Genomic DNA, 14,382 nt, shown 5'->3' on the forward strand with positions numbered 1-14,382 from the left:
GGATTCTTATATTTTGAGGTCACATGGCACATTTTAATTAGAGATGAGCGGGTTCGGATTAGTTCAGATTTCCACGCCAAGTTCGGATTTTTTCCGCAAAAAAACGGGACTCACAAAGAGGCAAAATTTAATTTTTCATGGACAAACATCATCATTGCTAGACAAAAGACCAGGAAAGATGATTGTTTGTCCATGAAAAATGACGTTTTGCCTCTTTCTGAGTCCCGTTTTTTTGCGGGAAAAATCCTAACTTGGCGTGGAAATCCGAACTAATCCGAACCCGCTCATCTCTAATTTTAATAAATATGCCCCCTATATAGGGTCTACAAGGTGAGAACGTACTACCAGTTAAATCCTGGCCCAGGTCAGTGCTACATGGACCTGGTAGTGTGTGAATAAACTGAATCCCGTCCTCATTTTAAGGCACATTGTACTAACCAGACTATTATCTTGTTTAAAGCCAATATGGAAGGTTTTTATTCAAATGTAAAGCTGTATTCACACGGTACAAAGTGCACAACCAAACATATCACTGATAGGCTGGGGACACACGTAAAGATTTTCTTATCAAACATCCAACTAGTTGATTGGTTGGAATGAAAATCTGGTAACGTATGGGAGTAACTGATAATCAGCAATTTGCTCCCAAACGCCAGAAAACAGATGAAAATGGCGTCAGACAAGTTTGTTAAATGTTTGATCTAAACAATCTGTTCAAACAACAGTTTTTGTCCATTTTCCGGCGTTTGGGAGCAAATTGCTGATCATCAGTTACTCCCATACGTTACCAGAGTTCCATTCCAACCAATCAACTAGTTGGATGGCTGGACAGAAAATCTTGACGTGTGTATGCAGCTTAACTGTGCCAAGAAAGTTGCTGTAACCCTAAGCAACCAGACTGGGCAATTTGCCAATAGTTATTTTATTTGTACGGTAATAGAGATGAGCAGAATGAGAAAATTTGCTTGGCAAAATATTGACCTTGTTCCTCCACCTTTGGCAGCGATGTGTCTCATGGCCCTGCGGGTTCCCAGTCCTACCTCGCCGCACAGCAGAATATACTGACAGCTGTCATCACAGTCCGACTCATAAGGTGGACATTCTGAGGTGTGGTGGTGTAGGAGCAGAACTCTGAGATCCTGTTGTTGGAACCTCACACCCCTGCTCCATAGGAAAACACGATCCGCACTCTATGATTATTTTCACGCTATTGTGCTCATCTGTAGTTGGTTTTCCATTTGGGCCATGAAGAGCACCGTTCCACTGACATTTGTTATAAAACTAGTTAATGGGACCCGTCTCAGTCCGCCACTCCCCTCGCTCTGATCGGCCCCACCTACTCTTTCCGCCGCTCTGCCCCCCCACTCGGACTGCTGCTCATCCCCACATCAAAACCACCACCCTCACTCCACTCCGTACTTCTGCCCCTGATCGGCTCCCCCCAGTCCCCTACTTACACCTAGTGGCCGCTCACGTCCTGCAGCACCAGGTCTGTCCTATCTTGATGGCGTTACCCAATAGATGCTTATGGGCTTCTATCCACAACTACCCCCAAGAGGGATCTAATCAGATCCCTCCCAGCTTCCCCAGATGCCCGCGCAGAAGGGTGCCAGAGGGACTTCTGGGTATTAAACCCAAAGTCCTTCTATCGCAAAGGACAGCTCCTACTGAGATTTCCTAGGTACATACCGGCTATATTATGGTCGGTATGTACTCGATAATTTGCAGACTGTACGGCATGGAAGATGCGACGCTTAGTACATGTCGTCCTTAGTGTGTAAATCATAGATATACTCTCGCTCCCGGCCTCCTGGAGAGGTGGGCAAGTCTCCCAGCCAGCGACACCTACTCCCCCCTCCCCCACCGGCATCTTGCAATAGCTGGCCGGTCTAGGGAGAACTGATGATGCAATTCTCATTGCCAGCATTGTGTAGCGGGGATCGGGCCACAATGATGCGATCGTGCAGTCACGCCCACAAAACCGCGCCACGCCTTCCTTGCTGTGCTAACAGTTAATGTTTTCCAGATCACCTAGCTGATGCACAGTTGTATTCATTACTCACTAACACATTTGAAAAGATCCACAGGTGGAGCTAATTATTTCACTTGTGATTCTGTGAGGAGACCTGGAAAACAAGCACTGTTTGGGGTCCTGAGGACCGAGTTTGATAACCTACAGTATGCACTAGAAGAGGGGTAGCCAATCTCTGTCCTCGAGAGCTACTAACAGTTAACGTTTTCCAGATCATCTAGCTGGTGCACAGGTGTATTCATTACTCACTAAAGGCCCCCATACATCAGAGATGATTGCAGCAATCGTGCAATTTGCAATCGATTGTGTATAAAAATCTGCAATGTATGGGCTTCACAGATCGCAGATTGCAACCAAAAAGTGATTGGAATTGTTTAATCAGATTGTCCAACATGTTGGATTTCACAGATGGATTGCAGCTGTAGATTGCTAGTGTATGGACATGATCAGCTGATTTGCAGACCGTTTCTAGCAAAATGATGGGCCTTTCAAGATTGCCAGATTTGTGTTTGCTGCAATCGATCTACAAATCACTGAAAAAGATCTGTAGTGTATGGGCGCAGATTGCTCGATTGGGAAATCCTAAGATCGGGCAATAAATCTTCAAATTGTTCAATTGTGTTTTTCAGATTGCTGATGTATGGGGGCCTTTACACATTTGAAAAGATCCACAGGTGGAGCTAATTATTTCACTTGTGATTCTGTGAGCAGACCTGGAAAATATGCACTGTTGGTAGCTCACGAGGACCAGGGTTGGCTACCTCTGCACTAGAATGTGGGTAATTCAGGTGAGAGACAATCCCTCTCACCACACATCCCCCCCTTTCGCTTTTCCAAGCTTGGGGAAGCGCACACCTTGTTTTGCGGCAGCCGACTGCACTCAGCTTTCTCAAACTTCCGGGACAATGCGTCCGCGTTTCTATGTTGAGCTTCCGGCCAATGCTGTATGACAAACTTGTACTGCTGGATGGTCAAGAACCAGTGCGTCACTTTGGGGTCAACTTCTTTGTTGAGGTGCATCCACCTCAGAGGTGCGTGGTCTGTGATCAAGACAAAGGCCCTCATTCAGAGCCGGACGCAATTAGCGCTCGCTCGTCCTGAAAATAGGGGTGGCTATTCAAATGAACCGTTCGCTCTTTGCGGTCTGTTCACGCCTCTAGGTCTGAACGAGCGAACAAAACTTGCGGTCGTTTTTTGGGAAACTACGCCCCCTGGCCGCTCGCATCCTACGTCATGTCCGCTATTTATTAGATTAATCGAGTACATCGACCAGGGTATGAACTGCTCGCTATTCTTGTGGTCGGTTTTTGCTACCACAATTTTGCGAGCAGTTCTGGCTATAAAATAACCCAGTGACGTGGTTAATGACGCTGCTGTTTTAATTATGCACACCCATAAAATGCCCGTTTTGACCTTTAAGCACGCCTGCGTTCTGATTTCCACTCCCTGTTTTCAAGCACCTTCCCCTGTTACCACCCACATACGCCTCCTCCTGTCACTCAAATTATCAGGCATTCGCTATTTTGCGAGCACATGAATTTCGACCGCACTGACTGGTTCGCGCATGCGTATAACGATCCGTATGCATGCGCAGTTGGCCAAACATCACTCGGAGCGAACGAGCTGCCGCTTACGAGTGGCTCTGAATCAGGCCCAAATTCTCTTCCCAGGAGATAATACTTCAGTGCTTCTACTGCCCACTTTATCGCCAAACATTCTAGCTCAACTATGGCATATCTTGTCTCTCATGGTAACAGCTTTCTACTTAAGTAGAGGATCGGCCTTTCTTCGGCAATGGACTGTGACAAAACCGCTCCCAAGCCTGTTGTGGAGGTATCAGTTTGCAAGACAAAGGGATTTCTGAAATCCAGCGCTTGCAGAACCGGTTTGGAACACAGGCGTGTCCTCCCAGTCTGCTTCAATTGTTTTGGTCCAGAGAATCTTTTCCGGTTGAGCCTTCTTAAGTCTCAGTCAGGGTTAAAGCTCTGGATGCAAAATTTTGAATGAAATGGTGGTAATAGCCTATCAGCCCAAGGAAAGTTCTCATTTGTTTCTTGGTGGAGGGTCTTGGCCAGGAGTGAATCGCCTTCACATTCCACAGTTGGGGTTTCACTTGCCCATTGCCAATCACATACCCGAGGTAATTGGCCTCTGAAAGTCCAATGGTACACTTGGCTGGATTAGTCGTAAACCCGTGCTGTCGTAAGCTGTTTAGCATTTCTTGGACTCTGAGCAAGAGCTCTACCAAATTTTCTGTATAGATGACAATGTCGTCTATATAGGCTATAGCGTACCCCTGGTGTGGCCTCAGCTGGCGATCCATGGCACGCTGAAATGTCGCTGGTGCCCCATGAAGGCCAAAAGGGAGCATTTTATATTGAAACAGGCCATCAGGGGTCGAGAAGGCAGTCTTCTTCTCCTTGGCGGTCTCACTTAGGGGAATTTGCCAATATACCCTAATATACCAATATAAGACACCGACTACTTGCCAAATATAATATACCAATATACTGTAGGACACTGGCTACTTGCCAAATTTTCCACTAAATTCATCAACCCATGGTAGCGGGTATGCGTCAAACCTGGAAACCTGATTCAGCCACCTAAAGTCATTGCAAAAACGTATGGCCCTTGATCGCTTGGGGACCAACACAATAGGACTTGACCAGTTACTGCTGGACTCCTCAATGACTCCAAGTTGGAGTATTTCTTTCACTTCTTGCCGGATAGCTTGCCGCCGCGCCTCAGGGATGCAATGCGGTCGCTGCTTTACAACCACTCCTTCAGGCGTATTTATCTCGTGCTCTACTAAGGCTGTGTACCCTGGCAAGGAAGAAAACACATCCTGATTATTGCGAACTAAGGTTTCCGCTTATTTTTGCTGTTTTGCTGACAAGGTGTCCACCACCGGAACATCTGTAATGCAAAGCAAGCAAGAGCGGCCTCCAGGAACCTGAGGAGTGGCAGTTTCCAGCACATCCATGGCAACATCTGTATTGGGTATGACATCTCTGCTAATATTTTCGTCTGTCTGTAACCGGGCAAAATATTGTGGACTTCTTTCCTCAGACATTAATTGTGAAAAGGTTTGCTCTCTAAAGAGGACTGGCCGTGCTTTACCACTTTTCTCCCTTTTTGGAGGTAGGGTCTTGGAGACTTTATATCGGCGCTGTCTCTATGGTTCCTTTAAGAGCTTAACAAATCCTGGGAAATTGCGTCCTAATATGATAGGATAGGGGAGCTTAGGACCAACTGCGGCGACCACCTCATAAACGTACCCCTTTATGGTGAGGCTCACTCGCACTCGGGAAAGGTTTTCTGTGGATCCATGAACGCAGAGTACTTCAAATAACCCTGGCACCTTTTCAACTGGCCTGGGCAGGACAGCCTCTGAGATCAGTTAGCTCACTCCCCAAGTCTATACTAGCTGTGAGTTCTCGGGCCATTCAGTAACACAGTTTCCCACATTAACGGATGTCTGGAATCCAGGGGTACCATCGTGCAAAAAGAGGGGTTCATAGCACCAATACTAGCACCGGACTCTCTGCACTTATAGCAAACGACCCTGGCATCTCCAGCGGTGTTTCCTTGAGGATGGGTGACAGTCGGGGTCACATGCCATTCCCTGATTTATTTTCTGGCATAGTACCTGCGGTCTCATACCGCTCCAACACTGTGCTTAATTCCTCTAGATTTTGAGGATCAGCAAGTGTGACCCAGTGCTGCATATTCCGCCCTAGGGTTCTTATACACTGGTCAACAACCACCGTATCTACAATCTGAGTGGTAGTGTGATCGTCTGGCTGGAGCCAACTCCGCCCCTGTCTGGCGAGTTCTGCAACCTGCTTCCGAATAGGGGCCCCTGGTAGTAGGTCCCATTCGTGGAAGCGCTGCACTTTCCCAGATGGAGTGAGACCTGACCTGGCCAGAATAGCACTTTTGACTAGGTCATATTTCTCTGCATCAGCAGAGGACAAATCAGCATAGGCTTTCTGAGCTTCACCAGTAAGATAGGGGGCAAGTCTATCAGCCCAAGTATCTGCTGGTCATTTTAAACACTGTGCGACCCTTTCAAATATCAGCAAATATGCCTTTTGGGTCATCTGAGGCAGATATTTTCTTTAGATGCCCAGCACCTATTATGCCCATTGACTGGGTCACTAACCAACATTTGTTCCTGTGTCTTTTGGTGAGAGGCCAACAAATTTACTATACAGTAGTGCAAAAAACTTCCTCCATTTTTTATAGTAGATGTAAGTACTTAGCGGCTTTTATATAAGAGCAATGACAAGCCAGTTTACACAAATATACAAATATATCAGCAAAGCAATTGTAATTCACATTTAACACAGAAAAAGAAAAACTGCTTTTATTTTTATCCAGCAATGCAGAGGTTAAACAGAACACAGGAAAAAAATGGCTTTTTCTCTTCCAACCCTGCAGTGCTTAATTATACCTCAGTAATATGTGTGTCTTGCTCTTTTTCAGTCAGCAGGTGAACTTAATTAGACAGCATTCTAGCTGATGAAGATTCTAATCAGCATTTGTTATATCTCAAGCACCTTAGTAATAACAAAGCAAAGTAACTTTCTTTTTTTTCTCAGTACACACAAGCAGCTTTTGCACAATGCTTAGCAAATTACAGTGTCTTTAATATATAACTGCGGTTTTTCTGGTTCGCCAACCATACTCATGTATACTGAACATTCTGCCTTGTCAGTTCCTTTGCCACGCTGGAACAAACAAACATAAAAGTCTCAGCACTCCTTGTGCTAATCAGTCAACAGTGGCTTGGAGCCACAATTTGGGCATGCTCTCCCAGTATAGTCCTTGGACCCTGGCACTACAACACTGTGTCCCTACTTCCTGGCTGCTAATCAGCATCAGAGCAACGAGCATCAGGGTAACGAGCATCAGGTGTGCGAGAGTATTAAACCCTTCCTGTGCTCCAATGATAATTCCAGTTGGGTTTGTGTAAATGTGAAACCCTGGAATTCCACACCTCCACCGCTAATGCAGAACGCACAGGTTTCACTCCAGCCTCCCTTGGAGGGAGCTGATTCCACCAGAATGTGGGCAATTCAGGTGACAGACAATCCCTCTCACCACAGTGTCTCATAATATATCCAAATTCAACCACTCATCTCTGCTCAAGTTCTGCACCTCTCATAATACTCATTACTTGCCCAATCTTGATTAAAGCACATTTTTTTTAGCTGCTCCCATTCTGTGTAATTCTCTCCTCTGCCATCTGCAATTTGGGGGTAACTGAAGAAATTGGGTCCCCACAATGGAGTGCTTGCTTTAGAGTAAGCCACTTGCATATTCCTACCACAGCCGTGCCTCCAGCCTCCATTATCACAAGGTCCCCATGTTTTTGCTCTAGGACCCTCATGTGCTTTGTCTTCCCTCACTTATACCATTACCTCCTCCTCACTGCCTATAACTGCACCTATCCCTTTGGTGTTATCACTGCTGATGCAATGTTTATAGACCACATCCATATCCTGCAATGTTCTGTACTGTAAATGACTTTGTTCCTGTTTTGTTCATGATTGCAGAAGGTATGGTGACCTACTCCAACTCTTGTCTCCCTTGTAGGACTCCAATTCCTTCATGGACCCCCTCAGCCTGCAGAATGGGTGCTATAGTTATAGTAAGGGAAGTCAATGAGGGTGTGGGATGTTGATAAGGGAGCGCGCTACTGTGCAGACTCCATTTTGTTCCTTCAGGGAGGCTTCATTCTTTGTTCCAAGATGATCACCGAAGTTAATACTGAGAGTGTGCAGGGGCCATCTTGTTTTTGCTGTGAGATCAACAACATGGGGGATTGACATCTCCCTCTTAGCACTGAGAGACCCATCCTTATTACCTGCAATTACCTCTGTTCCAGCATCCTGCACCACTACCCACAAACTATATACAGTCACTGGCTGGTGATCTGTATCACATACCACTCTGGTCCATCATAACCAGTGTATAACAGTGAGTACGGCTGTACATTACATATCTTCCAACAAAACATCCCGCAGGTTAAGCAACTGGACTGTTTTTTGTAATAAGGAATCAGCTGGTGTGACATAACTCTGCCATACCATCGCACCTGTACACACACAATTTCAACAGGTTATGGTCTGTGGCACACAAGTACTGTATAAAGCATACTAGGACTAAGACATACTAATGGTGCCTACACACTTGGCTATGTGCTCACGATCCGACAATGTGTCCGATTTCCCCTTGAACTCTCCCCAGCAGCTCCCCGGCAGTTGTGGGCATGATTTGGTGTTAAAAAACTGTTTAATGTGGCAAACAATCTATCGTGCCTCCTAACTATTCCAGTGCATTGTGTCCCCGATTGGCAAATCTGCCCTACAGCACAACAGATCTGAATATGTGATGTACGACCAGCGGGTACGCGTATCGGCATCGTGATCGTGAGTGGAAACTCACGATTGGCCATATTTTACACAATTTGTCTTCAGAATTCGTTGGAATAGGGCAAATCATGTAAAAAATTGCCTAGTGTGTAGGCACCTTAAGACTCCCATAGCAGCACACAGGTGCTATCTTTGGCACATGCAAGACACAGACTGCTACAGGACTCAGACTAAGGACAGCACAGAGTGTTTCTACTGCAATGTGTCAGTGCAGAGATTGATTAGTGTACAGAAGCTGCATAAATATGGTGCAAAAAAAAACATACACACAGGAGCTACACCCATGATGGAGTAGATAAAGAGTACAGAGAATTACACAAATGGAAGTTTGCTATGGAAATGCAATTGAAATGTGAAAGATTGTGGAGAGTCACTGTAGAACCAAGTAAAGATCCAAGCCCAGATGACATAGGGAAAGCTACGTTACAAATGTTTAAGTGTAGAATAACTCTGTTATACATAGGAAGACATCAGCAGATGACATATGGACAGCATTGCAGACATTACAAGACGGAGTTCTCATGAGGAGAATTAATTTAAGATGTGTACTATACAGCACAATGTTATGTGAATGCTGCAGTATGAGTGACTACATTGAGAAAATGATGTCAGTTTCTCAGCAGTTAACATCTGTTGGAGTTCAAGCAGGCAATGAATAGGTTGCTACAGCAATGTTACAGAGTTTTACACCTGCGTTTGACTTCCTGGTTGTGGTTTTGGAAGTAAACACAGCAAAGCTGACCACAGACACAGTCAGAGCAAACTTGCTGCAGTTCCAAGAAAGCATTCCATATGATTCAAAGGCTGAGAACACTGCACTGGGACAAATTCAGATATTTTAAATTCAAGTGCTATAACTGTGACAAGATAGGTCACAAGGCTTTTAAGTGCAAGCAAAAAAACATGAATCCTATCTAACACAAGAAAGATGAATCAACCCTGAGTGTTAAAGATAACCGCAGAAAAGATTATTGGTATTATTGATTTAGGTGCAACAAGACGTTAAGCTGCATTGAGGAATGGTTCACCATGTTAACCAAATGTGACCCCTATTACCATTATCGGCAATCAAGTGCTTCCAGCTACAAAAGTTAAAACACTTAAAGCTCGCTTGAAAGTTAGAATAAGATTTAAAGTCACAGAAATCTGAGACATGCTTTATGTACCAGAAATGGGAAAAAATCTTATAGCCATCAGTGTCCTAGAACAGAGAGGTCACAGAGTTCACTTTACTAAAGGAAAGTGCATTGTGCGAAACAGAAGAGCGACAGTATTAGCTACAGGCACAAGGTGTCAGCAATTGTGCGTCCTTAATACACAGGACTATTACATGATGATGACAACTGAGCGACAGTCACTAGACCTTTGGCATAGAATAATTGGTCACCTTGTATACAACAGTGTTCAAAATCTACAGAACGGGATGGTCACAGGAATGTCAGTGAGCTGCACACAGAAACCCGTATGTGAGAAAAAAAAGTTGTCAGCCATTTCCCAAGTCAACAAGTAGAGTTACACAAGCACTTGAGATAGTCACTCAGACATGTATGGTCCAATAGAAGTAAAGTCAGTAAATGGATACAGATATTTTGTGACGTTCATAGATGACTTCACAAGAAAGACACATATATACTTTATAAGAGAGAAATCTGAAGTAGCAATAAAAATTGCAAACTATAAAAGACTTGTAGAAAATCAAATTCATCACAGACTCAAGACCCTGAGATCTGATAATGATGAAGACTACCTAAACAATGAGGTGGAATCTTACTTAAGAAAATATGTAATAGAGCATCATTTGACCATTACCCATACTCCTGAGCAAAACGGTGTGAACAAATGAGCAAAACATACACTAGAAGAGAGAGGAAGAAGGACACAGGCCTATACAAACAGTTTTAGGCTGAAGCTGTGTCCACAGCAGTTTATCTAAAAAAAAAATGTTCTCCCACAGTTGCCCTAAAGGATATAACACTTATTGAAACATGGTCAAAGAGAAACCAAGTCTAAGCTATTTCAGAACTTTTTGAAGTACTTACTGTACATACACATACCAAAAAATAAGACACAAGCTGGATTCAAAATCAGTAAAGTGCATCATGCTTGGCTATTGCCATAAAAGTAAATGATACAGATTGTGGTTCCAAGTACAGTACTAAAAAGCTTGTCAAATCCAGTGATGTTATATTTAAAGAAGCAACACATGTTGTAGAAGAGCTGGAAGCTGATAAGTAGAGCAAGTCTGTGTATGTGTTTATGTGTGCGGACATGCCAGCAACTGGAGATGTGTCTGTACCAGAGGCTACCAGCGTTAACCACAGAAGGATCTTCTGCAAGATCAAACATTGGCAAACCGCCTAAGAGGCATGATGTGGAATTTGCAAATATTGCAGTCAGTGAGCTTCAGAATATTCAGAAGCCAAAGCCAAGATCCGATTGTTGTGAGTGGAAATCTAAGACAGACAGTGAGACATTGCAAGAGCTAACAGTCATAAGTGTGAAAGACATCAAGAATCATGACAGTGACAGCAATCCTGAGCCTATGAGTCAAGAGACTGTTGTTATGGCCCAGGCTGTCAGTGAGGCGACTCTTGCTAATATATTTACTAAAAGGCCAAGCAGAAGTCACGTAATATGTTGATGCCTTTTTATCTGTTTAACCCTGTTTAACTTTAAAGGTGCTCCAGAAAAACATGTAGCGAGGGAGGCTTCATTACCTGTTTCAAGATAACCGCTGAAGTTACTACTGAGCATGTGCAGGGTCATCATTTTTACTGTGACAGAGTGTCACAGTGGGAGACAGACATCTCCCTCTTTGCTCTGAGGGACCTGGTGTTATTACCTGTAATTACCACTGTTCCAGCATCCTGCACCGCAGTGGAGCACCTGCTCCAGCTAGGGTGCTGGAGATCAGTCATCTGATGAAGGGCAAAGCCCCTGCTGAGCGCGAAACATCTAAAATGATCAGTGCCTCCAGACAGGGGGCATGGTGTGCCACCCACATCACACCCACAGTATGGACGCACTGATCTCTTTATGTGCTTCATGGCTCCGCTCATCAGCTGGTGATTCCCCCCTTCCCCTAGTTGAATGACTGACTGATCTCAGTGCCCTGCAACAGTAAGGAGGGGGAATGAGATCTGATTAGGGGGGGATATCTGTGTGTGTGGAGGGAGGGGAGCTTTGTTAAGTGGAAGAGCTGTGTGTGTATGAGTGTGTGCAGGGGTTGGTCTTTGTGAGGAGGGTGAGAGCTGAGTGAGGTGGGAGCCCTGTGTGTGTGTGTGTGAGGGGGGAGAGCTGTGTAAAGGGGAGAGCTGTGGCAGGGAGGGGGGATCGTGTGTGTTTGAGGGAAGGAGATCTGAGTGAGAAGAGGGAAGATCTGAGTGAGTGTGGAGAGCTGTGTGAGAAATTTATACACTGTATTATTTATATAAACATTAATATGTAGCCCCGAGGTGATATTTTGCGTAGGGCCCTGTTGGACCTTAATTTGGCTCTAGGACTGAACAGAAAGGAGGAGGGGGTGGAGCCACTTTCCCCTCCTATCATCACCACCGTATCTCCTCTTTTCCACCTCTGAGGTGGGTCCCACCTACCACCCTGGCCCGGATGTCAACCGGACCGGTTTGCACAGAGGAGAGAAAATGGCAGCTGTATCCCTGTTGTTGAGGGGAGGCCTGAGCCAGGTGCTGCTGCTGAGAGCCTGGGCCGTGGCACCTGTGACTGGGAGAAGCCCTAGCAGAGAGTCTGGTGAGGTCACGCCTGACTGCTCTGACAACAAATGCCAATAAGGGGCACTACTATGGCATGTGTATAAGGGGCACTACTATGGCATGTGTATAAGAGGCACTACTGTGGCATAATGTGTAAAAGGGACACTACTGTGGCATAACTTAAATAAGAGGCACTATTGTTAGGGATTATGTGAATAAGGGGCACTACTGTGGCATAATGTGAACTATGGACATTACTGTGGCATAATATGAACTGTGGGGACTACTGTATAGCATAATGTGAAAAAATAGAGAAACTGGCATAACGTGAATTTATGGGTACTAATGTGTGGCATAACGTGCATTGTAACCATTATTTTGTAACAATGTGAATAAGGGGCACTACTGTGTGGCAACCGTGAATTGTGGGCACTACTGTGTGGTTTGTTTTTAATTGGTGGAATTACTTTAGTGGGTTGGAATATATCTAACCAACCATGACCCAGTTTGATACTGCCCTTAATGTTTATTTTTATTTCCCTTTAATTTGCCCCTAGATTCTGGACACGCCAGCTAACTGGCACACTTGGGGGGGTGGGGGCACCTTAGCACACACATGCTCCAGGCGCCATGGCTACACGCTACACACCTGACAGTGAGTACGGCTGCACATCACACTGGTGAAGCTACTGGTGAAGCTGCTGGGCTGTATGAAGTGATCAGCGTGTGGTGTGTGTAGCAGTGATCAGCGTGTGGTGTGTGTAGCAGTGATCAGCATGTGCTGTGTGTAGCAGTGAACAGCGTGTGGTGTGTGTAGCAGTGTATCAGCGTGTGGTGTGTGTAGCAGTGATCAGCGTGTGGTGTGTGTAGCAGTGATCAGCGTGTGCTGTGTGTAGCAGTGAACAGCGTGTGGTGTGTGTAGCAGTAATCAGCGTGTGGTGTGTGTAGCAGTGATCAGCATGTGGTGTGTGTAGCAGTGTATCAGTGTGTGTAGCAGTGATCAGCGTGTGGTGTGTGTAGCAGTGATCAGCGTGTGGTGTGTGTAGCAGTGATCAGCGTGTGGTGTGTGTAGCAGTGATCAGCGTGTGGTCTGTGTAGCAGTGATCAGCGTGTGGTGTGTGTAGCAGTGATCAGCGTGTGGTGTGTGTAGAAGTGATCAGCGTGTGGTGTGTGTAGCAGTGATCAGCGTGTGGTGTGTGTAGTAGTGATCAGCGTGTGGTGTGTGTACCAGTGATCAGCGTGTGGTGTGTGTGTATTAGTGATCAGCGTGTGCTGTGTGTAGCAGTGATCAGCGTGTGGTGTGTGTAGCAGTGATCAGCGTGTGCTGTGTGTATCAGTGATCAGCGTGTGGTCTGTGTAGCAGTGATCAGCGTGTGGTCTGTGTAGCAGTGATCAGCGTGTGGTCTGTGTAGCAGTGATCAGCGTGTGGTCTGTGTAGCTGTGATCAGCGTGTGGTGTGTGTAGCAGTGATCAGCGTGTGGTGTGTGTAGCAGAGATCAGCGTGTGGTGTGTGTAGCTGTGATCAGCGTGTGGTGTGTGTGTAGCAGTGATCAGCGTGTGGTCTGTGTAGCTGTGATCAGCGCGTGGTGTGTGAAGCAGTGATCAGCGTGTGTTGTGTGTAGCTGTGATCAGCGTGTGGTGTGTGCAGCAGTGATCAGCGTGCGGTGTGTGTAGCAGTGATCAGCGTGTGGTGTGTGTAGCAGAGCTCAGCGTGTGGTCTGTGTAGCTGTGATCAGCGTGTGGTGTGTGTAGCAGTGATCAGCGTGTGGTGTGTGTAGCAGTGATCAGCGTGTGGTGTGTGTAGTAGAGATCAGCGTGTGGTGTGTGTGTAGCAGTGATCAGCGTGTGGTGTGTGTAGCAGTGATCAGCGTGCGGTGTGTGTAGCAGTGATCAGCGTGCGGTGTGTGTAGCAGTGATCAGCGTGTGGTCTGTGTAGCAGTGATCAGCGTGTGGTGTGTGTAGCAGAGATCAGCGTGTGGTCTGTGTAGCTGTGATCAGCGTGTGGTGTGTGTAGCAGTGATCAGCGTGTGGTGTGTGTAGCAGTGATCAGCGTGTGGTGTGTGTAGTAGAGATCAGCGTGTGGTGTGTGTGTAGCAGTGATCAGCGTGTGGTGTGTGTAGCAGTGATCAGCGTGTGGTCTGTGTAGCAGTGATCAGCGTGTGGTCTGTGTAGCAGAGATCAGCGTGTGGTGTGTGTA

The 14,382-nt window shown here is 45.9% G+C and overlaps 1 protein-coding gene across 2 annotated transcripts in view; it reads left to right on the top strand.

Moving 5' to 3' along the window:
- LOC148516902 (ephrin type-B receptor 5-like) overlaps window positions 1–14,382 on the top strand; it is a 170,968-nt gene that overhangs the window by 36,946 nt on the left and 119,640 nt on the right. The gene's annotated exons all lie outside the window — the stretch shown is intronic.

The sequence above is a fragment of the Taudactylus pleione genome, unplaced genomic scaffold, assembly GCF_031769625.1.
Source record: "Taudactylus pleione unplaced genomic scaffold, aTauple2 ptg000231l, whole genome shotgun sequence".
Classification (NCBI taxonomy): domain Eukaryota; kingdom Metazoa; phylum Chordata; class Amphibia; order Anura; family Myobatrachidae; genus Taudactylus; species Taudactylus pleione.